Source organism: Protopterus annectens, chromosome 2.part1 (assembly GCF_019279795.1).
Source record: "Protopterus annectens isolate FY-2018-M chromosome 2.part1, PAN1.0, whole genome shotgun sequence".
NCBI classification, from domain to species: domain Eukaryota; kingdom Metazoa; phylum Chordata; order Ceratodontiformes; family Protopteridae; genus Protopterus; species Protopterus annectens.
This window is the reverse complement of record NC_056729.1, coordinates 1,648,445,702-1,648,473,651: the sequence shown is the minus strand read 5'-3', so window position 1 is coordinate 1,648,473,651 and position 27,950 is coordinate 1,648,445,702. Positions and strand designations below refer to the sequence as shown.

Sequence of the window (27,950 nt, the reverse complement as noted above, 5' to 3'; positions counted from 1 at the left end):
AATGTCCTTGCAGGGCTTTAATGAGTGGCCTGCAGTGAGGGTATACCCTAGAGAAGATAGAGGCTATCAGGGGGATGGAGGGTGGAAAGAAATACTGCAACATGGAAGAGAAGGACATCTATGGTTATAGTAAGATTTTACACAACTACTCTATGTCCTACTCCCATGTTGCAGGATTCATATTGTGGGAGAGTACCACAGCTAGGAGGAATGTTGGTTGGTGGCAGAGGTGGAGGATTCTAGGAATCCTTGCAGGACTGCCCTGGCAAACCCTGCCCTGGCCCTAGGGACCTTGTCCATCTTGTAGTACTTGGTGAAAGTATGGGCTGTGGACCAGGTGGCTGCCTCCATGATGGAAGCTGTGTCTAATTCCTTTCATGAAGGCCTTAGAAGTATAGCCATACCTCTGGTAGAATAGGCCCACAGTCGTTTGTGATGAGAGTAGCAAAAAAGGATGGATTTTCTGATCCAGGAGGAAATAGTTTGTTTGTAGATTCCCTTACCCAAGGCCCTGGGATGAAAGGAAATGAACAGTTGGTCAGATTTTCTGAAAGACTTGGCCAAGTAGAATCTCAGTTGCCTATGTACATCTAAGGAATGGAGGATCCTCTCTGCAGAGTTAGTAGGAGAGGGGAAGGTGAGTAGGTGAATGTACTGGTTTAAGGAAAGCTCATTAACTATTTTGGGCATAAAGGAGGGGTTAGTGCATAGGGACACCTGTCATTGTGGAAGGAGTTGTGAGGAGGGCAGGCCATCAAGGCCTGTAATTCAGACACTCTTCTAGCAGAGGCAAGGTCCATTAAAAGGATGGTTTCCCATGTGCACATTTGAAGAGGAGATGTTGTGCTGGTTGGCTCAAAATAGGGCAGAATAAGCTTTTTCTAGCATGAAGATGAGATCCCAGGGAAGAGGAATGAGCTTTCTTGGTGGTCTGATGTGTAAGACCCCTTTCAAGAAAAGTTTTACATCCAGTCTAGAGAGAAGAGGCGGCTGTGAAGGCAAGCATGCAGAAATGGCTGAGAGATGGACTTTGACAGAAGAGTAAGCTAGCCCCTCTTTAATGAGTCCGCAGGTATAGGTCAGGACCAGGGGAGGATCTGCTAGAAATGGGTCCTTGTTTCTCAGAGAAGACCATTTCAAGAATCTCTGCCATTTAGACAAGTAGTTTTTTCTAGTTGTTGGTTTCCTGGCCTCCCTCAGAACAGAGAGCACATCTTCTGAGTAGTGCTGTCTAAAAGGGATCAAAAGTTGATCACCCACAGAGTTAGTTGTAGTAAAGACAGCTGTGGGAGCAGGAGGGATCCCTATTACAGAGTTAGTAGGTACACCTGGTGGGGTAACTTGTGGTGATTACCCTTGGCTAGTGAAAACAGAAGGGGGAACCAGTGTTGCCTTGGCCAATAGAGAGTCACCAGCAAGATTTTTGGTTGTTCCTTCTTGACTTTCAGAAGGAGACTCTGAATTAGTAGGAAGGGCAGGAAGGCATATAGGTAGATTCCCTGCAATGAAAAACTGAAGGGATCCACTCTCCAAGCTAAAGGTGAGGGAGTCCTGCTGCAAAATGTGGTCAGTTTTCTTGTCTGTTCTGGGGGGAGGCAAACAGATCCAGCTGTGGTGTGCCTATGTGTAGGAAGGTATCCCTGTGCAACATCCATTCATGTTGCAGAGATGGGGTTCTGCTGAGCATGTCCACTTGCTTGCCTGAAAGGGGATGTATGAAGCTTTCAGGAAGAGGTTGTGTTTTGCTGCCATCTCCCAGATTAACACGGTAATCCAACATAACTGGTATACCTCTGTCCCTCCTTGTTTGTTTGGGTACCACATGTGTCACAATATAGAGTAATCCTGGTTGCAGCATGGGAAAGAAGACTTTTAGAGCTAGGACAGCAGTCATCTCAATGACATTGATGTTCTGTTTTTGCAGGCCAGGGGTCCAGCACTGTTGTACTCTGTAGCCCTGCAGAGTTGCAACCCATCTTAGGTATGATGCATCTGTGTGCACAGACTGGGAAGTGGGAGGAAGTTGAAAAGGAATTCCCTGGTTGTTGGAAACCTGCTGAATCCACCATTTCAGCTCTAATTTTAGACCGGGCAAAAAAGGGGTGAGTTTGTCTAGAGGTTGTTGGCTCTGGGACCAACAGTCTAAATACAACTGGAATTTTCTCATGTGCATCCTTGCTCGTGGGAGCATGGGAATGGTGGCAACCATGAGCCTATAGTTTGGAGAAACTGTCTTGCAGTTGGATGCGATTCTGACAACAGACTTAGAAAATGGGAGGAGAGGGACTGTACCTTGTCTGGTGGTAAGAAGGATCTCATCAGATCTGTTCTGATTCTGCACCCTAGGAAAACCCTGTCCTGTTGTGGGAAGAAAGATAATTTTTGGAGGTTGAGAGTGAAACCCAGGCTGTTTAGAAGGGACATGGTGAACTGGAGATTTGCCTGAAGAGTGGACTGTGATTCTGCCAAAATGAGAATGTCGTCCAAGTAAGGGTAGATTTGAATTCCCTTGGTTCTCCAGTGGGAGATGGCTGGGGCCAAGCACTTTGTAAAACCTCTGGGTGCCGTAGGGAAGCCAAAAGGCAATGCAGTAAATTGAAAATAAGAGGGCTCAGAGAAGCGCAGGACCTCATGTGGGAAGGTTTGACTGGGATGTGCAGGTATGCATCCTTTAGGTCCAGGATAACCATGAAAGCTTGAGGTGGAATGAGGGGTAAAATATTTTGAAGGGAAAGCATCTCGAAGGAGGGAACCTGTAGGAACAGGTTTAGGTAAGAGAGGTCTAGGATAGGTCTCCAGGGGGCCATCCTTTTTTGGTACTAAGAAGAGGTGGGAGTAGAAGACTCGTCTCTCCTGACTTGAGGGAACTGGTTCTACTGTTCCTTGGGAAAGTAGTTCCTGCAGGATGGGAGGAAGTAAAGGGAGTTAATTTTTAGGAGGGTGAAGGAATTTTTATTGGTGTAGGTTTCTCTTTCCAGGAAAGAAAGAATCCTTTTTGGGTGAGGGAAAGAACCCACCGATCTGTAGTGATGGTTCTCCAAAAAGGGAGGCATTGGATAAGGTAGGTGGACAGGGGAATGTGGGCAAGGCAGTTGTGCAGAGGAGGGTCCCCCTCTATCTGGAAATGGCTGTTTGTTGGGGGGTTGTGGTTGAGGGGGTCTGGGATATGGTTGTCTCCAAGATCCCCTACGTGGTCTAGCAGTAGAGGGGCAAGATGTGGAAGTGGCCCTTATAACAAAGGATGTTTTGGCTGGGTAGTTCCTGTAATATCTGGGCAATGGAGACACCAGCAAATGCTTAATGTACTGCAGTTTCTTGCAAGTTTTTAAATAGTTCTGCAGCATTTTTGCCAAATAGAAGGTTGTTATCCAGAGGAGCATCCATGATCTTGGCTTTAAAATCATCTGGCAGAGGTTGTAGCCTGAGCCAGGAGTATCTGCGCAAGGTGGAAGCAGGAGCAGCAGATCTAGCAACTACTTTGGCAGCATCATAGATGCAGCAGATAAAGTGTCTGGCTACTTAGGTGGCCAGTTTAAATTTGGAGGAAATGTCAGATTTGGCTGGACAGTCTGGGGTGGTAGCCAACAAGGTGGAAGCCCGAGAGACCAGGTCTAGGGCATACTTCACCATGCGGGTTTGGCAGTTTATAGCCTTGAAAGCCAAGGTAGAGGTGTATTATACCTTTTTCCCCATCCTGTCCATGGTTTTGGTGTCTTTATTGGATGGCAGTAGGGAAGCAGAAGGCAACTGCCTAGACTGTCTGTCTGGGGATACTGCAATAAAAGGTTGGGTCGGCCAAAGGTGGTTTTATCAGGAACTTGTCATCAGGGGCATTGTAAAACTTATCTGGCCTCTTAGGGGCAGGAGGTTGAGAGTTTGGGTTCTTGGAAACCAAAGTGAAGGCATTCAAGAAAGCTGGAACTACTGGAGGGATAGGTTAAGGGGAGTCAAGCTGTATAAGCTCAAAGTATCTTTTCTGGGTTTCAGAGACTAAAGAAGCATCCCACTTGAAATAATCTTTCATTTTTGAGAAAGTCCCCCCAAATAAGTCCTCAGGTGGGGAGGCCCCTTCAATAAAGTCCTCTTCACGGGAGTAATAGTTTATGGGAGAGGCAATCTGTGAAACATAGGAGACAGATTCCTCAGCGGAGGAATAAAAGACTGTTCTGGGTCTTCCTGGGTAACTGTTTGCTGAGTAGATGCTAAAGGCAGGGAGGAGACAGAAGCAGGCCTAGGACTCAGTACAGGGATGCTGGTGGGAGGAGGGCCTGTAGGCCTAAGAGCCACAAAGGGCTGCATCAAGGAGGAAGTGAAGGACTTTCAGTCTGGGGCTGCCGGAGGCATCGGGCTCAAGTATTTAGTTTTCTGCTTCCTTTTAGGAGTGTGTGCCTGGGTGGGTAAGGAAAAAGAGGCCTGCACTGGTGTAGGAGAGGTCTCGGTTGGCCAGTCAAGCGATGGTTCCCCCTCGACATCGGTTATGGACAGACGACTTCACTGACGTGCTGTCTGTGGTTGCCTCTTCTAGAGAAGCTATCGGAACCGGAGTAATTAGGTGTCCCTCAGCCCCTAGAACGGAAGTTGGGACACCCAAAGGCGAAGCGGCATCTGGAGAAGGCCTGCAAACCTTGGCCTTCTTCCACGGTTGTTCGGCTTGGGCGTCCAACCCTGGATCCATCCTAAACGTGAGGCTTTTAAGCCTTTGGTTTTGTAGAAATAGAGTTAATGCAGACAGATGGCTGCATAACGTCTTGGGTACAAAGGATTGGCAAATAGAGAAGGCCTTGTAGTTGTGCTCCTTACCCAAGCAAAAATCACAGTGGTTGTGGGAGTCTTTGGGTGGAATCTGGTGGCCGCAACTACATTTAATCTTTTTCTCCACCATCGGCTAGAGAAAACCAACTACAGCAACCAAGCTAAAGCTCAAGTACGAAAACGCAAAAATCCCAAAGGGGTACTTATTTTTAGATGTCTTCGGACATAGGAGCGAAGCAATCGAATTAATCATCTGCGGCTGAAAAGTTCTGGGGTCTGTGTGTGCCAAAGTCACATTTATACTCCAACAAGGTTTATGGGTCTGTGTGTGATGTCCCACACACCTACGGCAGCCAGGCTTAAGCTTTTGTATTGGAACCGACCTCGGGTCGCCTGGGGGCTGGAAATCCCACAGTATGAATACTGTAACATGGGAATAGAAGGACATCTGTAGGTTATGTGTATATCAAACTGCTGGTACAGAAGTATGTGTGGAAAGGGCTTGTAAAGTACTGAGCTTAAAGATGTATCCACAGTGTACCCTACTGGAAAACAGAAACATATATACATTACTGTACCTGTGTAAATGTACATTTTTAATAGTGCAAACTGGAACATAGGTTGACTTGCAAAACTTCACAAAAATAGTTTAAATTTATTTTATAACTGCACCATAAAAGATGGTTTTAATGCAGCAAGGAGACATGTCTAAAACTAGGGAGCCTTCTGCATTGTCTTGTAAGAGTTTTATTGTTTTGTCTTCCAGCAGCTGCAAAGATCTGAGGGCTATGTATATTTCACAGGTAGATGCTAAAGGCTGACCGTTTCTAGCAATAGGGGTTTAGCTTGCGAACTAAAGTCAGCCAAACTGGAGGCGAAGCTCTCTCAACCCAAGACTGGACCAGGCAGTCAAGAGCAGAAGGGAATTACTTGCATCACACCACCAGTTTCACATAGACCTATGAAACCAGCACCGGCAAAAAACACACAAATACATGAAAACATACTCAGAGGCTCTAAACAAAAATCTGCAAAAGCAACAGAGACCTCCAAAGCAGACATCCAAGCAACCTCCACCCCCCCCCCCACCCAACACAAACCATGAAACACATACCACAAAACCAGTGTGCCACACAATCACAGCCCTTAAGGCAAAATGACATACCCAACACACTAGTAATAGGTGACTCTATAGTCAGGCACACCGACGTCCCACTCACTAGGCTGAACAAGGGGAAGGTTACTGTTTGCTGCCTGTCGGGTGCCAGAATCCGCCACAACACAAGCACTCGGGTCACTCCAGAACAAGTACAAATATGACTTTCATTGTCCATGTTGGTGTGAATGACCTGAGCCGTACCCCCCTGGACTACATGAAAAGAGACATGGGGGAGCAGTCTGATCACGTAGCCCAGGCCGGTATGACCCTGACCCCGAGTAGCATCCTGCCCTCACCAAGAATACCACTGTACAGAGAAAAAATTATCAATTTCAACAATTGGCTAAGCTTCTGGTGTCAAAGGGGATCCAGTGTCTGTCAGCCTGGGATGACATGCTCGACAAGCCACGCTGCTTCGCTAGAGATGGCTTGCACCAGACACCCTTAGGCTTTCGAATACTGGCCAAGGCTCTTGCCACCCCCATAGGGCCTTTTTTAGGCAAGGCTCAAAAGACAAACCCACCACCGTAAATAGCACAAGTAACAAAAACCTGAGGGTAATACTACTCAGTGCCAGAAGTCTAAACTTCAAAATGCGTGCACTTGAGGCACTCCTCAGTATGGAGAAAATAGATATATGTGCAGTAACAGAAACCTGGTTTAAGGCTCCAGAGAGCACCCCAGCACTACCAGGCTACAACTCATACCATACATTTCGGCTACAAAACCCGGACCGAAATACAAAAGACGGGAGAGTATCCACATTCATCAAGGATACCAACACCTCCAGGTTAGTGGCATAACACGATGCTTTAAAGATCATCCACGTGCAACTAACAATGGGCAAAACTGCTATTCAAATTATAGCTTGCTACAGATCACCCACCATGTCCCAGGATTCCCACTCCGCATTCCTGGAAACACTGGGAAACAACGATCCTACCAAACACCCTGATATTGGGTGATTTCAATTACCAAAACATTAAATGGGAGAACTACTCAAGTACAAACTCCCTTGCCCAACATTTCCTAGAATTTATAAACTCAAATGTCCTGGATCAACTGGTCAACCCGCCAACCAGAGGTGACAACATATTGGACCTGGTCATCACCAACATGGGCGACCGGTGTTCCACACCAGAGGTCAACCCCTCGCTGGTGAGATCTGACCATAAACTAATTATTCTGGATATCCACATTCCGTCACCACCCCTGGTCAAAGAAACCACAGTGAAAAACTTTTCAAAAGCAAACTTCACGTTACTTAAGACCGAGGTGGGAAGTTTCAAAGCACTCATGCCAAAGGATAACGCTGTCCAAACTGCAAAATCCTTTACTAAATGCACTCTACGGGCACGTACAAGGATGCATGTATCATGCTATCCCAAACAAAACCAAAACTCACTCCTCCAAAAAAAGGAAACCAGTCTGGTGGACCCCTGCCATAAACAAACTATACAATAGGAGGAAACTAGTACAGAAGAGATTAAAATACCAAGAAGGGAAGACATCCCTGATCAGTATCAGCAAGAAACTACTTTCCCTCATAAAATCATCCAAGGCGAGCTTCAAAAGAAAAATTGCTATGGACTCCAAAGATAACAAGGCATTCTTTAGCTATGCCAAGAATCTAAGTGGCAATTCTCAGATCTGCTCGGAGTTGGTACAGAATGGCACAAAATACACTGAACCGACAGATATAGCCAACATCCTAGCAGACAGGTTCAGTGCAGACTTCACCCCCCCCTCACCCCCAAAAGGGCCCATAACTATACCAGAAGAACGTAGTGCCCCTGAAATCAGACACTCAAGTTAAAACAGCCCTCTCCAAAGCCAAAAACACAGTATTAATGGGACCGGATTGTGTCCCAGGCTGCGTCCTACATGAGCTCAAAGATGAACTAACCCTTCACCTAAACACACTGTTAAACTCAGCCTCTCCACAGGCTACATGCCCACAGAGTGGCGCACAGCAACAGTTATTCCACTCCACAAAGGTGGAGCCACAACTGACCCCTGGAACTATCGCCCTATAAGCCCGACTGGCTTGCTCTGCAAAGCTATGGCGCGCATCATCATGGATCTCATTAACAGAGACACTGAAAACCTCCAAACACTGGACCCTACCCAGTTTAGCTTTGTTAAGGGCAGATCATGCCTCCTAAACCTGGTGAACTTCTTTGAGACAGTTACCAAGGCTATAGACGAGGGAAAGGTGGTCCACACAGCCTACCTAGACCTCGCAAAGGCCTTCGACACCATTCCTCAACTCGGGTATTCTAGACAAGCTCACCAGTCTGAACAAAACCCCTACATCACAAGATGGGTTGCCAACTGCCTCAGGGACAGAACCCACATGGTAAGAGTTGCGGGAGCTAGGTCTGACTAAACCGGTTACAAGTGGCATTCCCCAAGGCTCAGTCCTAGGACCCCTCCTATTTGGCATATACTTCTCAGAGATACAGGCAAGCACAGGAGGACTATGGCTGACCAAGTTCACAGACTACTGCAAACTAGGGGCTATATTTGACTCTCCAGCTGACAGACATCCTCCAAAAGGGTCTCACTGAGACAGATACCTGGTGTCAAAACCATGGCCTCAAGCTAAATGCCAAAACGTGCGCAGTCATCCCCTTTGGAAAAAACAAAGTACCCACAAACTACCACATAGGTGGTAGCCCCCTAAATACAGAAGACGTAATAATGGATCTGGGGAACCAAGTAGATAGTAACCTCTCCTTTGATAATCACATTGCCAAAGTGGTTAGAAAATACTTCTATATGGCCCACCTAAATCACAAAATGGTTTGCATTCAGATTGAAAGCGGTCATTAGGTCCCTCTATGCATCACTCAGACCCATCAGAGTACAATGCCCCATTTGGGATGTACCTTACAAGACACCTGCAATACCTTACAAGACACCTGCAACAACTGGAAAGACCATAGAAGTACCTCACCAAGAGGATCACTGGACCTCAAGCAGATGCCCTATGTAGCTCGAATGAAGAAATGCCAGCTGTACTCTGTTGCACACTGCCTACTCAGAGGTGATCTCCACCCGACATAAAAGGCCATTCCCAACCCAGAATTGGACATGCTCCACCTAAAGAAAACCATACCCCTCGAGCCACACGCTCCAGGGATCTAAACCTCACCACAAAAATAAATAGGACGTGCTGGAGGGATAGATTCCTGTCCCAGAGTCTTCCCATGCTCTGCAACAAGATTCCAATCTATATCAGGTAGAGCTCCTCGCTAACCCTCTTCAAGAGAAACCTTGATGAGTGGATGGGAAACGAAGTTTACCCCAGGGATCACTTCAATGGCTCTGTTGGACAGAGGCACAGGGAACTAATCTAAGGGGGCGGCGAAAGCCAACACATTCTGTCTAGGCTTATAAATGCCTTTGGGCAGATAGCCTAGTGCCTACCTATGAACCTAAGATAACAAGAGGTGAGGGCATCCTGCAAGCTAACCCAGCAGTAATACTGGAAATATTAATTTAAGAACTCAGAGACGGAGCATTCTGTATTTGTCTTTGATCTGACATCAGCTGGAAAACCCATTCACCACGTCTGTCTTGTCTTGCTCCAAGTTAATTTGGGTACAGTAGTTTCTTTTAGATATAGTCAGGAATACAGTGGAGCTTAATTTAGATGCTTTCCTTTATTTAAGTCTGTCCTGCAATGTTTTAAATATTTCCTGTTATTTTGAACTCTGATGCAACTTTGATTGTTCAGAGTATTTCTTGTTCTTTTATTATTAAATATATTTAAACCTGTCATTGTGGCCACTATTTGTGAGATGTATTTTTAAGTACTGAGGGTACTTGCATATTTGGTGACGCTGTGGGCCACTCCTAATAGCCTCGCTCTTGGTCAAACTACCATTTTTATTGATAGTAACATTACACAGTAAGACTGGTCACCTTTTGTTAAGGGCCTTAAAGCAGCTGATAAGGAGTGACTGGTGGTAGTATAACTACCTTATAGTCTGGGCAGAAGGGGGCATAGCTGAGAAACCTGCGCCAACCTTTCCCAGGTTTGTGTGTGTGTGTAAATCAAATCTCAGAGTGTGTGTGTCAGCTACTTGGGCAGGAACACGAAGCACTGGTTGAATAGACAGGGTGCTGAAGGCCTTGGCTTGGTCACTCAGCTGAGATCTCAGCTCTACAGCTGTGCCAGTGGGGAGTCTTATTGGGGATATGCAGAAGGAGAGAGAAACCAGCCCCAGACTGACTGTGGTGTCTCTGTGCTCTTAAGGGACATTGCACTTGATGCAGAGAGCTGCATCTGTAAATACTGTGTACACACCTGTCATCCTCCCAGTGTGTACCATCCCCCACTGTTGCCAGTGGTGAGGATTGAGGCTCCTTGATTACTGGGTCAGTGGTGGGGTGTCACAGTTATATCCAAGCCTGCAGCCATTACCACCTGATTAGTACAGTAAGAGAGGGTTATAGCCAAGTCTGCAGCCCTTACCACCCAATTAGTGCAGTAACAGAGAGGGTTATATCTAAGCCTGCATTCCTTACCACATGACTAGTATAGTAATAAAAATGGTTATGTTGCAACCTACTTTAAAATATGAAGACAGTCTTCTGTAAGTTCTCCATCAGTCCATCCTTAGGGAGGTTTGGTCAGTTTAATAAGCAAGGCTTGATCCACAATGAAGGACTGGAAATTGGATAGGGGGGAAAAAAAAAGTACTTTTGTCTTATCTAACCCCCAGATGCCAATCTGGCCTTCCTTCTTATTTATATACCTTCCTGTTGATCTACCCCCTCCAGATGTGAGAGCTATACAGCCTATTTGCTCATCCCATGGAGTGAGGGTTGAATAGCAGGAGTGGTGCTGTGACCAATCACATGCATCTAAGATTTTTACCTCAAGTCCGTAGCCATTCTCATTGTACATGTCCAAAAATCAGCCAAGGAGTAGCATGCAGTGGGTGTAAATAATGGACATGCCCCTAGTTTCACCAGACATATCCAGTCAAATGTCTTGCCCTCCTTGAAAGGTAAGTGCCTCCAGTGATCTCTTGTTTTTGCAGTAGGAACATTACCTACAGTTAGCAGTCCATGCATGAAGTCCTCAACCCTCCCTTACATATTTCTCATTACACATGCCCAAACCTGGGTGTAGTGGTATGAGACCTATGACAGTGTGGCAGAACTAAAGAAGAGGCTTTTAAAAGGTGTCCACCTTCTTGGGGTTGCAAAAAGCAGAGTCGGTGCTTCCAAGCTTTGCATCTGTGTGTGATCACTGATGCTATGGAGAAAAAAAAATAATCTACAGTGAAGATACGGCAACTGAAGGCCAGTCCACAGAGAATCTCATGAGCCTCAAAGTCTTTCCAAAGAAGGGGATGATGTTGGTGTGAAATGAAGGGTAAAGAACACTCCATGTCCTTGTGCATCACAATTCAGAATCTTAAGAAGAATTTAAGTGGTAAGGAGCTCTGCACTCCTACTAGCTTCAGAAATGAACTTGCATGCAGTTTTGTGCAACATGAAGTGGACAGCACTGGATATCAGTTTTGTGCAACATGAAGTGGACAGTGCTGGATCATCCGTTATATAAATAATGCTGCTAACATAGGTTGTCCATACTGCACTCTGGAATATCTGCTATGCTTCAATATGGGTAGTTACGTATTTGTCACAGCCATGGCATTTTAACTTCGACATTTTCTTTAATAATTACATTTCCAGCCTGTTGGACAAAATGTCAACCTGTCTTACCTCCGATTCAATGTCAGAACTAGGATATTCATCTCCATGAATGCTGGAAAAGGCATGCGCACCAGGCACAATGAATGGCCTCCAGTTTTAGTTTGATGGACATCAGAAAAAGTGTTGAAATCTGATATAATCCAACAGGCTACTGTGCTGATGGGTTTTGGCAGTTACAGTATTGGTTTATACTTTTTTTTCATTTCTTACCTGAGTGACAAATACTCCTCAGGCCTCTGAGGCATGCTGGTCATAGCCATCTCTTGCCATTCATGCTTTGAATTTTGGGCTAGAAATGTTGATTTTCCTTATCTGGAACTCATCTCCTGTTTAATGTAGAACCTCAGAATTATAAGACTGTTTTGTTTTCAACCTTAGGATGAATGCAAGAGGATGACCCATGCCATTAGAGTTGAAGATTCAGAGGGAATGTTGCTACCCTTCCCAGACCAATTCTTATTTTTCCTCAGCAGGAATCTAAGATGAGGAACTGGCCAGGACAAAGTAGCTTTTATTCCCAATCAAGTGAAAAAGCCCTCTCTCTCTTGATAATACAACCACTGAAGTCAATTCTCATAGCAAATTATTAGGGATGATAGTGGATGATTATCTTACAAAATCAACCTACATACACATAATTGCACAAGAAAAACTCATCAAAAACTAGAGATGTTGTAGAGCCAAAAACTCTTACTGACAACTAAAACTACACTTGCCACTACTTATCTCTTCCCCACACTTCTTTATGGCTCTCCATCCTTACTAACCTCCAAGCTTCACAAAGATTAAAATGTGAACAATGCTATAACAGAGTTGCTAAATTTGGAGCAAATACTGCAAACACTCCAACCTGGCATTTTGTTTATAGGCATTGCTGTACTTCTCTGATCTCTTAAAATGTTCTGTTCATCACCTAGTCACTCGACTTGTATGCACTCTTTACTGTATTAGTATCTTAATACCCCTTTGCAAACCAAATACATTTGTCCAAGTCAATATATGACAATACAATTATATTTTATAAAGTGTTTATTTATAAATACTATGTAATCTGTTGCATATGGAGCTTTTCTCTCAGGGCCTCTGCTGAAAAATGACTAATATCCATTCGGACTTTCCCGGTAAACAAATGTTAACATAAAAAATAAATGAATACCCCTTTCAGAACCCACCACTGTATAGCACTGAAAATCCTAAATTGGTTAGAACTGTCACATCAACTAACATGTACACAACTTCTTACCACCTATAAAATTATCCAGCATCTATCTAAATGTCCAGCACTAAACTATTCTGCACAACTATGCTCCCAGTCTGTCATTGTGATCCAGTGACCAAAACACGGTCTACAAACCTATCAAATCTGCTGAGCATTGTTTGTATTCATACAATGCTGCTAAAGCCTGTATCCATCAGGTCAAAACCTCCCTTCCATCTTTCAAAATTAACTTCCTAGGTAAAATCTGGCTTTGTTCTTCCTCAAAACCAGGATCAACTATATCCCTAAATGTGAAGTACCTCAATTTCTTATACCGTCTTACTCTCCCTTCATTTACTTATTTCTATTAAATTCTCTTCCCTGACTCGCTCTAAACACACCATAAGCTTGCTTTTCCCTCACTTCACATTGCAATTCCTGTTTGTATTAGACTAACCTACTTTTCATTTTTCCATCGTCTAAAATTTCTTTAAATATTAACTTATAATAAAAACATTGGTTAAGATTAGTTGCATCTAATTTGTTATTATTTAAACTACAGATAATTGTTTTTAAAATGTTTTATAATGATCTGGAGCTTTTCTCCCTCGGCCTCTGCTGAAAATGGGCTTCTACTCAGCAGGACTTTCCTGGCAATCCAATGTCAATAAATAATTATCCATTAGTTCCTAAAGCTGGTCAAACTATAGTGAATATTGACAGAGAAGAGTTGGAAAGGAGATAGGTTATGTGATGCATCCTGTGTTATAGCAGGAACATTTATCCTAGTTGAAGTGCTTTCCTAGTTGCATTCTGAATTTGGAATAAAATGTGTCAATTTCCTAATGTTGACGGGGGCAGCTTGCCAAAGAGTAGGTGCCCGAGAAGGTGTGCAAGTAATGTGGAGTTTGGTTCTAGGGGTAATGAGAGCTGGTGTGGGCTGTGAGTAGTGTATAAGGCTGCACATGGAGTTTACTTGAAGCTTTGCTTCAATGGGAGTAATGTGTAGAGACTGAAGTCTGTAGAGTTGTCATCCTAAAAACAGGTTAGATCTTTGCTTTATGGGTAGCCATTTGGCATTTTCTACAGTTATTCAGTGATGCTCACAGACAGGAGAGTTTATAATAAATTGGCAGATGCTGTTAGAGTTCAGTGTGTCAATATTTTTTCTGGGAGGCAGAAGCAAAATTCAGGTGCCCATATTCAAGTTGAGAAAGGAAAACTCTTGGCCAATGGCTGTTCTGGATGGTTGGGATAGAAAAGGGAAATGCTTTTTGGCCCAGAAGAGAAGGGAGCTTACTGGTTTTATTTATTTATTGCATTTGTTAACCGGGAAAGTCTACTGGTCCTAGGTGAGCCCATTTTCAGTTGAGGCCTGGGGAGAAAAGCTCCACATAACATTAATAGGATATACAAGAAAAAGCACAATATACAGTATATATATGCAGTCTCAATGTATTGACAAATATTCACAATGATACAAGTTATTTACAAACATTACATATCAACATTGTGTACAATTTGATCATTGAGGATAGAGTTGGGTAGGGTAGCAGTTTTGATTGTTACTTGGAATTTTGTAGGCATAAGCAGTTGAATTCAGCAAGTCAAAGAGAGCTAAGTAGTGATGTAGAAGGCTATAGTAGTGCATCAGGTGTTAGGAGGTACTATTTTGGCACATGTACATTGCCAGAGGGAAGAGAGTTGTGATCCGAGAGACTTCTTAAAGACAACAGGATTACTGACTGTTCTAATAGACGGTGTGAAGGCATGCCATAGTTTTGAGACAGTAAAGAGAGTACAGCATTTGAAGAGCTGCAAGGTTAGGTTTTTCAACTTTCAGTATCATTGTGTTTTTGGATCTTAGTGGCCCGTTAGGGTGGTATATAGTTAAGGAGGAGAGGGAGGGGCAAGTTTAAGGTTTGTATAGGAGTTTGTGTGCTTATTGTGGCTCTCACTGTGTGGAAATGGAAGTTAGTGACTGATCAAGCCATAGTCCTAGGTATTTGAAGGTGGAGGTTGTCTCTACAGCATGGTTGTGCGTGTTAAAGATAGTTAAGAGTGTCATGTGCTTGGTGAATTTTCTGTGGAGTTCTAAACAGCATAGTTTTGGTCTTGGTGGATTTGAGTAGTTTATGGTTTATGAGTCATTAGGAGAGCTCATGTAGGTCTGACTGCAGATAGCATTGAATGTTGGTGACCTGATCAGTAAATGACTGTCATCAGACCACAGAATAAGTGGGAGATGGAGGTGACAAGGAAGTATGTTAATGAATACAGAGAACTGGAGGAGGCAAGAATGGATCCTTGTGGCACACCTAAGGTGCAGATTCTGATTGAGAGGATCCTATTTAACTCTGAAATATCGGTCAGTGAGGACGTTTTTAAACTAGGGGCAGCATACAGACAGATACCAATTTCATCCCATTAATTTTCTTTGGAGAGCAGTGGTCACAGAGGCCAAATGCCTTTGTCAGGTCTATAAATGAGGCACCTGTAAGGAGGCCACTATCACAGTTTAGCTGGACAGGATGTCTGTCAGGGACTAAAGACCCATCATAGTAGTTCATCCAGGACAGAATACATGCTGCATGGAGGACAGCAGTTGACACTGCTGGATACAGAGGGACATGCAACCCCCTCCCCCCCAACACACAAACCTATACTAACCACAGTCAACCCTCAACAATTAAACTTATGTCCCGGCTTGGCTCTTATCCAAATCCTGGCTAACCAGTGTCTCCACCCTATACTACCAAGTGTAATCCTTACAGCATATTGAGACCAAGTAACCTTATACACTTCGACATCTAACCACTTATACGTACTATGGAAACCACAAGAAGGAAAATGTGCTCAATATACAACCAATAACAAGAAAAAGGAACACTCTGATGCGCACCTTCCAAAGAGCCAACATAAAGATCACCAACCAAAACAATGACCACAAGAACACATTAACGCTCCTTACACCACTGTGTTTTCATCCATAATACAGACTTCTCCAAACACCTTCAGGACGCACCAGAAATCTATATACCCCACTTAATCAAGACTTAATAAAACTAATACTAAATATTACTAAATAAAACTTACTAAAACTAGGGGTTGGGAGTGTGGCCTAATGGTTAAGGTGTTTGCCTTACAAACACAAAGTGCAGGGTTTGAGCTCACAAGGGATAATTGGCTATGCTTAAAATGGCTCGCAAGGGTAGATAGCTTAGTACTAATCTATGAACCTAAGCTATGAATTACATAATAAAAACTTAAACGTAAAAGTAATAATCAAATATGCATGTTCACAATAAAACAGTACAAAAATAATGCAATACACAATGCAAACAAATCCAATTAAAAAACACGACAATCTAATAAATATACATTAAATATTGCAGTGAAAATATGTATTTGAACATAAATATTATTATAAAAGTACAAAATTGACATAGCTCCACCTAGTGCACATCCGCGTGTTCCTTTTGTTGGTATTGTACATTGAACACGGTTTCTTGAGGTTTCCACTTACATGTACTCTTAACTATATCCCATACTCTACCTCACTTTGTTTCTCTAAATATTAAGATGTTCTTTTATCTTTTTAGGCACCATTGTGGTTCTCTTTCTCTAAATTTACAATTTTTTTTCACAACTGTGGTTATTAACTCACATAGCCCATGTTGTCTTATTAAAATATGTTAGTGTTACTTATAAAATTGTGTATTCTCTGTAACTAGTGATACTTTCCCCCCTGGACCTCCACTAAAATGGGTCTCTACCAGGATTGTCTGACTGGGTGAAACAAAAATAAATCAAATTTTCCCATAACTGGGGGAATGGATACTGGGCAGAAGTGAGAGGCATCTTTGTTTGGAGTACTTTTCCAAATCTGTGGCATGATGTTTTGTGCAAGACAGATTGTGTGTGGGTGAGAAGAAGACCGGTTATATCTGCAGCGATATATGATCCAGGAGGGGTGCCAGTGGGACCATTTACAAATAGAATAGCAACTTCTTTGGTGTGTATGCTTTTCAAGTGGAAGAGGGTAGGAATGTTGGTGGGATGAGCAATGCATGTTCTGTGGGATGTGTGGAGTTAGATGGGAGATTGCTAAATTCATTAAGGAAATCTTCTAGAGAAAAGGTTTTGCTATACCACACTGAATGGCATTTGTAGACCAGGTAGCAGGAGGAGGTTTTCTTCTTGCAAGTAAGTTAACCTCTTTCCAAAAGGGTTTGGGAAAATGTCATAGGGTAATTCCTCTCTCTGTAGATTTCTTTTGTGCCTTGTCAGGTTACAAAAGACTAGAAAGGAGGTGTAGCTCTCAGTTCTAGGAGTCTGATTCATTTTGCCATGCTTCATCCCTTAGAGTTAAGAGGTTTCAGTTCAGTGGACAGATGTTCAGTTTTGGTACATTTATAAAGCCTGTGAATAAGTGGACAGAATTTGTCTTGCAGCTGGAGTAGAAAATTGTTTACATTTATAGCTGTTTTATAAAGATCACACAAGGACAGTATATGGTTCCAGTTGTTGGCTGTAAGAAGCATACAGAGTTTGTCCATATTTGGGCTAATCTAGTTTCTGAAAGCTTTTAACATTGGTGGTAATTTTATAGGATGGTAGACAACTGGAAAGGTGGTTGGGCACTTAGTGATGGCGGCAGGATGCTTATGTTGTTGATGGAGTTTGATGTTTTGTAATTAGAGACACAGGTGCCAAACCAGGGATGAATTTCTGGTTTCCCATCCAATTGTCGAAGTTGAACTTGAAATGGATTAGGAAAAAACTGTGGTTCACATGGATGGAGATCCTGCTCCACAGATGGGGTAGTCCCTGGAATACATACCACTGTCTCCAGCAGGTTCTATTTATATCACAGGCAAGGTTTGTTTAAGTCTTTAGAATGGGTAATTCTAGTACTGTGTTTTGTGGATATGCAGGAGATCCATCAGATTGGGGTCGGACAATGCCCTGTATGCCAGGCATATATCTCCTCTTAAAAGCCTGAAGGAGACAGAATACAGGGAGAGGGCCTTGAGGCGGTCTGCATAAGACATATTACTTACGCCCCGCATTTCTTTTAGTGAAGAACCTCTGTGGATGTCCCAATTGTTGAATATGGCTGGTTAGGTCCTCAATGATAGGTGCGATGAATGCTGAGCACAGTGGAACAATGACTTCCTTAGACTTGGATGCTTTAACCTTTGTTTATAAGTTGTGCAACATAGAATGATTTCCTCACCACTGTAGGCACGTGATGATCAAAGGCTAGATTACAATCCATGTGTCTCCAAGTCCCCGACTAGTGGGTCAACTCTAAGGGGTGTGTTGTCAATATGATAGTTACTAGGGATGGAGGACTTCCCAAAGAATACTATTATGCATTTCATGGCAATTACTTCAAGTCCATGACTCTGACATGAGTTGTCTGTGTCAGCCCCTCCTGGAGAACATCTGTGTCCTTGTGAGATTCAATGACAGCTCCTAATATGTAATCTGCAAATTTAGTCAACCTGTGCCCACCGATATTGGCCTTGACTTCTGAGAAATAAATGCCAAAAAGGAGTGGTCCAAGGACTGATCCTAGAGGGACGCCACTTGTGACTGGCCTCTATGTAGAGGTGGACTCCCCAATTTTAAATTTTTGGGTCCCGAGACACAATTGGCTATCCACCAGGTGACATATGGGTATGTACCTAGTCTCCTGACTTTTTCAACAATGCTCAAGTGTGTTTTTCTGTTAGATGCCTTGGCCCGGTAAAAGTATGCAATGTGAATGATTCTACCCTCATTCGTTGCTTTGGCGACCTTCTCAAAGAAGTCCACCAGGTTGATTAGGTATGATCTGCCCTTGACAAAACCAAACTGGGTTAGGTCCAGTGTCTGGAGTTTTACTACATCTCTGTTGATCATCTCCACAATTCTTTCCATGGCTTTACATAAGACTAGTGAGACGTATGGGTCTGTATTTTCCAGTGTCTGTAGATGGTCCACCATTGTTCATAGGTTCATAGGTTCATAGGTTTATACTAGGCTATCTGCCCTAAGGCATTTATAAGCCTAGCCCAAATTATTGTGGCTTACGCCACCCCTTATATGAAAAAATACTGTGCCCATTAGTTTGTTGTGCCTCTGTCCAGCAGTGACCCAGAGATGATTCCCGGGGTAAACCTACGATCTCCCATCCACAGGTCTAGATTTCTCTTGAACAGAGTCAGCGAGGTGCTCTGCCTCACATGGACCGGGATTTTATTCCACAGCATAGGGAGTCTCTGAGTGATAAATCTATCCCTCCAGCACGTCCTATTTATATCCGTGCTAAGGTTTAAGTCGCTTGCTCTAGTGGTTTTGGTGGATTTGGATTTTTGAGGTGGAGCATGTCCATTAATTCCGGGTTGGACATGGCCTTGTATGTCAGGCACATGTCACCTCTGAGCAGACGGTATGCGACTGAATAGAGCTGGAGTTTCTTCAATCTGGCAGCATATGACAGATTTTGGAGTCCCTTTATCCTTTTGGTGAGGAACTTTGGGGTCTCTCCAATTGCTGCAGATGTCGGGTGAGATACATCCCGAATGGGGCATTGTACTCGATCATTGGTCTGATAAGTGAAGAGTACAGGGGAACAATGACCTCACTAGATCTGGATGTGAATCCCTTCATGATCAGGTGGGCAATGTAGAAGGTCTTTCTAACCACTTTAGCAATGTGAGTGTCAAAAGAAAGGCCACTGTCAACCTGGGTCCCCAGGTCCCTGATAACCTCTTCTGTGCTTAGTGGATTGCCACCTATATGGTAGCTTGGGGTTACCTTGTTTTTCCCGAAGGGTATGACTATACATTTTTGGCGTTTAACTTCAGGCCATGGCTCTGGCACCAGCTATCTGTTTCCGTGAGTCCCTTCTGAAGGATATCAGTGTCCGATGCACTTTCCACTATGGCCCAGTTTGCAGTCATCTGCAAACTTTGTCAGCCAAAGTCCTCCCATGTTGGCCTGTACTTCTGAGAAGTAGATGCCAAACAATAGGGGCCAAGGACCAAGCCCTGTGGGACACCACTTGTGACCGGCTTGGAGTCTGACACAGCGCCAGCAACTCTAACCCTGTGGGTTCTGTCCTTAAGCCAGTTTGCAACCCATCTTGTGACATATGGGTTTACATTTAAGCTGGTAAGTTTTCTACAATACCCGAGTGGGGTATTGTGTCGAAAGCCTTTGCAAGGTCAAGGTAGGCTGTATGGACTGCCTTTCCCTCATCAATGGCCTTGGTGACTATTTCCAAGAAGTCCACCAAGTTCAAAAGGCATGATCTTCCCTTGACAAAGCCAAACTGGGTCGGGTCCAATGTCTGCAAGTCCCTATATCTTTGTTTATGAGCTCCATTATGATCCTCTGGGTAGCTTTGCAGACTAGACTTGTTAAGGTTATGGGGCGGTAATTACCAGGGTCCGTAGAGGCCACCTTTGTGGAGTGGGACCACAGTTGCCGTCGCCACTCCTTGGGCACGTATCCTGTGGTAAGGCTGAGATTAAACAGCTGCCTTATGTGCGGGTTTAATTCCTCATTTAGCTCGTGTAGCACACAGCCGGGGACACCATCCGTCCCATTGATGCTGTGTTTTTAGCTTTAGAGAGAGCAGCTTTCACCTGCGCATTTGAGATGTCCGGGAGGCTACACTCGGCTGGGATAGTTATCTCTCCTTTAGGGGAGAGGGGTGAAGTTTGCACTGAACCTGTCTGCCAGTATGTTGGCAATGTCTGTGGGTTCAGTGATTTTTGTATCATTTTGGACTAATTCTGAGCATATCTGTGAGTTTCCACCCAGGTTCCTAACATAGCTGAAAAAGGCCTTATGATTGTCCTTTGAATCCATGGCAATTTTTCTCTCAAAATTGGCCTTAGTTGATTTTATGAGTGCTCGTAATTTTTTACTAATAATGATCAGGGGTGACTTCCTTTTTATGGATTTTGTTCTATCATGTAATAGCTTTCTCCTCTTATTGTAAAGTTTGTTAATGGCTGGGGTCCACCAGACTGGACGTTTGCCCTTTGTGGAAAGAGTCTTGGTTTTATTTGGGATTGCCTGATCCATGCAGTCCTGGAGGTGTTCATAGAAGGCATTTGTAAGGGCTTCCGCAGCTTGGGTTGTGGTTTCCTCTGACTCAGGGGCCTTGAAGGATACCACACCACTCTTGAGTAGTGTGAAGTTTGCTTTAGAGAAGTTCTTCACTATGGTCTTTTTTGTTTGGGGTGGGGCCGGGATGTGGATTTCCAGTGAGATTAGTTTATGATCAGATCTCACCAATGAGGGATATACTTGCGGTGTGGAGCATTTTGTCCCCATGTTTGTGACAATGAGATCTAGTATATTTTCTCCTCTCGTGGGAACAGTGACTAGCTGTTCCATGGCATTTGAATTTATGAACTCCACTTGACATCTAACCACTTATAATGCGTACTATGGAAACCACAAGAAGGAAAGTGTGCTCAATATACAACCAATAACAAGAAAAAGGAACACTCTGATGCGCACCTTCCAAAGAGCCAACATAACTAATAAAGATCACCAACCAAAACAATGACCACAAGAACACATTAACGCTCCTTACACCACTGCGTTTCCATCCATAATACAGACTTCTCCAAACACCTTCAGGACGCACCAGAAATCTATATACCCCGCTTAATCAAGACTTAATAAAACTAATACTAAATATTACTAAATAAAACTTACTAAAACTAGGGGTTGGGAGTGTGGCCTAATGGTTAAGGTGTTTGCCTTACAAACACAAGGTGCAAGGTTTGAGTCTCAAGGGATAATTGGCTATGCTTAAAATGGCTCGCAAGGGTAGATAGCGTAGTACTAATCTATGAACCTAATCTATGAATTACATAATAAAAACTTAAATGCAAAAGTAATAATCAAATATGCATGTTCACAATAAAACAGTACAAAAATAATGCAATACACAATGCAATCCCATCCAATTAAAAAACACAACAATCTAATAAATATACATTAAATATTGCAGTGAAAATATGTATTTGAACATAAATATTAGTATAAAAGTACAAAATTGACATAGCTCCACCTAGTGCACATCCGCGTGTTCTTTTTGCTGGTATTGTATATTGAACACTGTTTCTTGAGGTTTCCACTTATATGTACTCTTAACTATATCCCATACTCCACCTCACTTTGTTTCTCTAAATATCAAGATGTCCTTTTATCTTTTTAGTCACCATTGTGGTTCTCTTCCTCTAAATTTACAATTTTTTTTCACAACTGTGGTTATTATTAACTCGCATAGCCCATGTTGTCTTCTTAAAATATGTTAGTTTTACTTATAAAATTGTGTATTCTCTAACTAGTGATACTTTTCCCCCTGGACCTCCACTAAAATGGGTCTCTACCAGGATCGTCTGACTGGGTGAAAAAAATAAATCAAATTTTCCCATAACTGGGGGAATGGATACTGGGCAGAAGAGAGAGGCATCTTTGTTTGGAGTACTTTTCCAAATCTGTGGCATGATGTTTTGTGCAAGACAGATTGTGTGTGGGTGAGAAGACCGGTTACCTCTGCAGCGATATATGATCCAGGAGGGGTGCCAGTGGGACCATTTTCAAATAGAATAGCAACTTCTTTGGTGTGTATGCTTTTCAAGTGGAAGAGGGTAGGAATGTTGGTGGGATGAGCAATGCATGTTCTGTGGGATGTGTGGAGTTAGATGGGAGATTGCTAAATTCGTTAAGGAAATCTTCTAGAGAAAAAGTTTTGCTATACCACACTGAACGGCATTTGTAGACCAGGTAGCAGGAGGTTTTCTTCTTGCAGGTAAGTTAACCTCTTTCCAAAAGGGTTTGGGAAAATGTAATAGGGTAATTTCTCTCTGTAGATTTCTTTTGTGCCTTGTCAGATTACAAAAGACTAGAAAGGAGGTGTAGCTCTCAGTTCTGGGAGTCTGATTCATTTTGCCATGCTTCATCCCTTAGAGTTAAGAGGTTTCAGTTCAGTGGACAGATGTTCAGTTTTGGTACATTTATAAAGCCTGTGGATAAGTGGACAGAATTTGTCTTGCAGCTGGAGTAGAAAATTGTTTACATTTATAGCTGTTTTATAAAGATCACACAAGGACAGTATATGGTTCCAGTTGTTGGCTGTAAGAAGCATACAGAGTTTGTCCATATTTGGGCTAATCTAGCTTCTGAAAGCTTTTAACATTGGTGGTAATTTTATAGGATGGCAGACAACTGGAAAGGTGGTTGGTCACTTACTTAGTGATGGCGGCAGGATGCTTATGTTGTTGATGGAGTTTGATGTTTTGTAATTAGAGACATAGGTGCCAAACCAGGGATGAATTTCTCGTTTCCCAACCAATTGTCGAAGTTGAACTTGAAATGGATTAGGAAAAAACTGTGGTTCACATGGATGGGGATCCTGCTCCACAGATGGGGTAGTCCCTGGAATACATACCACTCTCTCCAGCAGGTCATACCACTCTCTCCAGCAGGTTCTATTTATATCACAGGCAAGGTTTGTTTAAGTCTTTAGAATGGGTAATTCTAGTACTGTGTTTTGTGGATATGCAGGAGATCCATCAGATTGGGGTCTGACAATGCCCTGTATATGCCAGGCATATATCTCCTCTTAAAAGCCAGTAGGAGACAGAATACAGGGAGAGGGCCTTGAGGCGGAAGACATATTACTTACGCCCCGCATTTCTTTTAGTGAAGAACATCTGTGGATGTCCCAATTGTTGAATATGGCTGGTTAGGTCCTCAATGATAGGTGCGATGAATGCTGAGCACAGTGGAACAATGACTTCCTTAGACTTGGATGCTTTAACCTTTGTTTATAAGTTGTGCAACATAGAATGATTTCCTCACCACTGTAACCACTGTAGGCACGTGATGATCAAAGGCTAGATTACAATCCATGCGTCTCCAAGTCCCCAACTAGTGGGTCAACTCTAAGGGGTGTGTTGTCAATATGATAGTTACTAGGGATGGATGACTTCCCAAAGAATACTATTATGCATTTCTTGGCAATTACTTCAAGTCCATGACTCTGACATGAGTTGTCTGTGTCAGCCCCTCCTGGAGAACATCTGTGTCCTTGTGAGATTCAATGACGGCTCCTAATATGTAATCATCTGCAAATTTAGTCAGCCAGAGCCCACCAATACTGGCCTTGACTTCTGAGAAATAAATGCCAAAAAGGAGTGGTCCAAGGACTGATCCTCGAGGGACTCCACTTGTGACTGGCCTCTATGTAGAGGTGGACTCCCCAATTCTAAATTTCTGGGTCCTGAGACACAATTGGCTATCCACCAGGTGACATATGGGTTTGTACCTAATCTCCTGACTTTTTCAACAATGCTCAAGTGTGTTTTTCTGTCAGATGCCTTGGCCCGGTAAAAGTATGCAATGTGAATGATTCTACCCTCATTCGTTGTTTTGGCAACCTTCTCAAAGAAGTCCACCAGGTTGATTAGGTATGATCTGCCCTTGACAAAACCAAACTGGGTTAGGTCCAGTGTCTGGAGTTTTACTACATCTCTGTTGATAATCTCCACAATTCTTTCCATGGCTTTACATAAGACTAGCGAGACGTACGGGTCTGTATTTTCCAGTGTCTGTAGAGGGTCCACCATTGTGCAGTCATTGTGCGTTTTTTCTTCTCTCCCTTCTTGTTACTTTTTTCAGATCAATCTTTTTGACTACACCTACACAAAACTCTTTCCTCCAGGCCTCTATTTGTCCTTTTTTTCTCTTCACTATTTTCTCACATCTCTACTATAATGTTTCTTTTCTGTTCCATCTCCTAAAATATTCCCATTTCTTTCTCACTACTAGTCTTATTCTCACTAACTACCCTCCCTCATCTCTCACTTTCTCTTCCTTTTTCCTCTCTTTTTTTCTTTTGTTTACTCTGGTTTTCCTCATCTGACATATTAAAATGAGGAAAAGTAGGAGACCAAACAACAATCCAAGACACTTGCGGAAGAAGGTTAAGTCCACTCCAAGTACTGTAGTTCCTTTTCTTTAATATAGCACAAGCAAAAATAATAAAAAATACAGAATATATATGAATGTAGATAAAAACTGAACACAAAGCGCTTTTCGTCCCACCTGGTGGTGAGACTTCTTCAGGTAAAAGCATTCACTAAAACCAATGCATTTAAATACAGTCCCATAGTGCAAGCATGTTGTTAAGTAAGCCAGTGGGTGGGAGCTATTCCCAACACACTGATGATACTATGAGGATCCACTCTATAATTACTTCCTTTAAACGTTTCTTTCAAAACACCCTCTGGACTTATTAAAAGGCAAGTAGGTTTACACACACTCTTGTCCAGTATTGTGACATAGTAAATCATACTCATTATGTGTAAACATAACTTTTTCTTTCGGCTTTTCCTGGTTAGGGGTCGCCACAGTGGAACACCTTGTCCGCTCATGATTGGCAGTGGAGTTTTACAGTGTCAAGTTGCCAGCCTGGCACCCAACCTTCCACTGAAGGCACACACACACACACACCTAGGGCCAATTTTAGTGTCCAATCCACCTACAGCATGTCTTTGGGATGTGGGAGGAAACAGCAGCACCCGGGGGAAACCCACTTGACCACAGGGAGGACATGCAGACTCCGCACAGAAGGCACCCCAGCTGAGGATCAAACCGGAGAACCTCTTGCTGTGAGGCGGCAATGCTAACCATTGCACCACAGTGGCCGCCCAATATGTAAACATAACCGTCATTAAAAAAATTTAAGAATGAGGACATTTTAAAAATGTTGTTAAAAATGTTTGAAAATATTTAAAATATAAATATACTTAAAATGCATATAACAGAACGGTGAAGTATAAAGTTGTAGTAAAATGTACTAATGCATAACATTGTGCAGAACACTTTCCTGCCTTATGCAGCATGGCATCCTACAGATAAACATTGGAATATAAAATATATATATATAAATATTGGGGTAACAATTATATATAGAAGTACAAACATTCCTGTCTATACATCATGGCATGGCAACCACCATTTGAATGTGTTACTAAATGACTGCTGTTAAGAGTTCGTACATGTTAGCTTGTACTGAGACAACTTATATATTTAACATAGCTAGTTTGTCCTACAATTCATCGCGTTAGTCATCTCTAGAGGTTTCTTAGCTTTAAAATACAAGAAATAGAGTAAACCTAATTTAACCCAGGGTAAGCACAAGCCGTAGTCCTGAGTTGCCACAATAACTTTAACCTTTCAATGTACAGATTATAAATATATAACAGTTGTCTCAGTACATGCTAACATGTATGAACTCCAGCAGTCATTTAGTAAGGCATAATTCAAATGGTGGGTGCCATGCCATGATGTATAGACAGGAACGTTGTTTGTACTTCCATATAAAATTGTTACCCCAATATTTATATATATTTTATATTTCAATGTTTATCTGTAGGATGCCATGTTGCATAAGACAGGAAAGTGTTCTGAACATTGTTATGCATTATTTTTATGCATTAGTACATTTTACGACTACTTTATACTTCACCATTCTGTTATATGCATTTTAAGTATATTGATATTTTGAATATTTTCAAACATTTTTAAAAGGTTCTCATATACTTAAATATTTTCAATCACTGTATGTTTACATATTATCGGTATGATTTACTATGCCATAATATGGGACAAGAGAGTGTGTGTATAATTACTTGGTTTTTAATAAGTCCAGAAGGTATTTTGAAAGAGACTCTTAAAGTAATTACTTATTGAGTGGACCCTCATAGCATCATCAGTGTGTTGAGAATAGCCCTCGCCCACTGGCTGACTAGCAACATGCTTGCACCATGGACTGTATTTAAATGCACTGGTTTTAGTGAATGCCTTTACCTGAAGTCTCACCATCAGGTGGGACAAAAAGCGCTTGGTGTTCACAGTTGTTTTATCATCTAATTTCATATATATTTTGTATTTTTTATTTTTGCTTGTGCTATATTAAAGAAAAGGAACTACAGTACTTGGAGTGTTCTTACCTTCTTCTGCAAGGGTTTGGATGATATTAAAATGCATCTTCTGTATGGATTTATTTTATTTTCCTTTTTATGTAAACTACTTTTGTTAAATCGTACATTTCTTATACGTTTGACTTGTGTAACTGTGTGTGATAACTGAACTCATTAGTTCAAGTTGTTTTATACTACATATGTGCTTTATACTGTAAGCACAGGTTTTAAAGAACTCATCTCCATGGGCATCTACTGAACGTAGGTTTCATGCTTAGTCAGACTTTCCTGGTAATCAAATATCAAAATAAATAAAGTAAATATTTTATCATGTACATTAATGAATGTGCGTTTAAACATGCTTGCAATATGTTGGAGCTCTTCTTCCAGGGCCTCCTCTAAAATGGCTTTTATTCCTTGACTAAACCCAGTCAGACAAACCAGGCAAACAAAAACAAAATAAAACAAAATATGGAGGAAATACCACCCCATTTTAGATTTCTCCTGCTTATAACAGACATTTAATAACTACACTTCTTTGAATACCTACATAAGCATGAATGTACCTCATGGCTGAAGGGCTACCTGTGTGTGCTAGTAAGTTATGTACTCCTATCTGATACAACAGTCTTTGGCTGAAATACTTCCTGTGTCTGGCTGGTGCTATCATATATTCTGATCACAGCTGGTCCTGTTAAAGATGGGAGGGTGCACTGTTGCCCCATTACATCCGTCACCAGATCTCAATGCATCTTTGAAATAAATGGCAGTCTGACATGCTGCTCAGTATAGCATACAATGGACCGAGCTCCTATCAGATACATGATTCTGATAGTGAATATTGTACGTGTATGCTCAGTTTTTATATGACCCTCCCCCCTTGTGCATGGGGTGAACAGTACAGATGGTTGCTGAATCTGGCTGAGATACGCTACTTCAGATCACATCGAGTCTAGTATCAAAGCCTCTCTCTTTTTACTTCTAAAGCAATGACCGCCACAAGTACACAACCTTAATACTGCATTTCACTGCCTTGCGGACATTTTAACTCCTCTAAAAATAAACTTTTTAACTTTGGCACTAACCTTGTTCAATCTCT

General features: G+C 42.5%; 1 protein-coding gene across 3 annotated transcripts in view; it reads right to left on the bottom strand.

Moving 5' to 3' along the window:
- Nucleotides 1–27,950, bottom strand: part of CCHR2.PART1H1orf159 (chromosome chr2.part1 C1orf159 homolog) — a 603,467-nt gene that overhangs the window by 106,698 nt on the left and 468,819 nt on the right. The gene's annotated exons all lie outside the window — the stretch shown is intronic.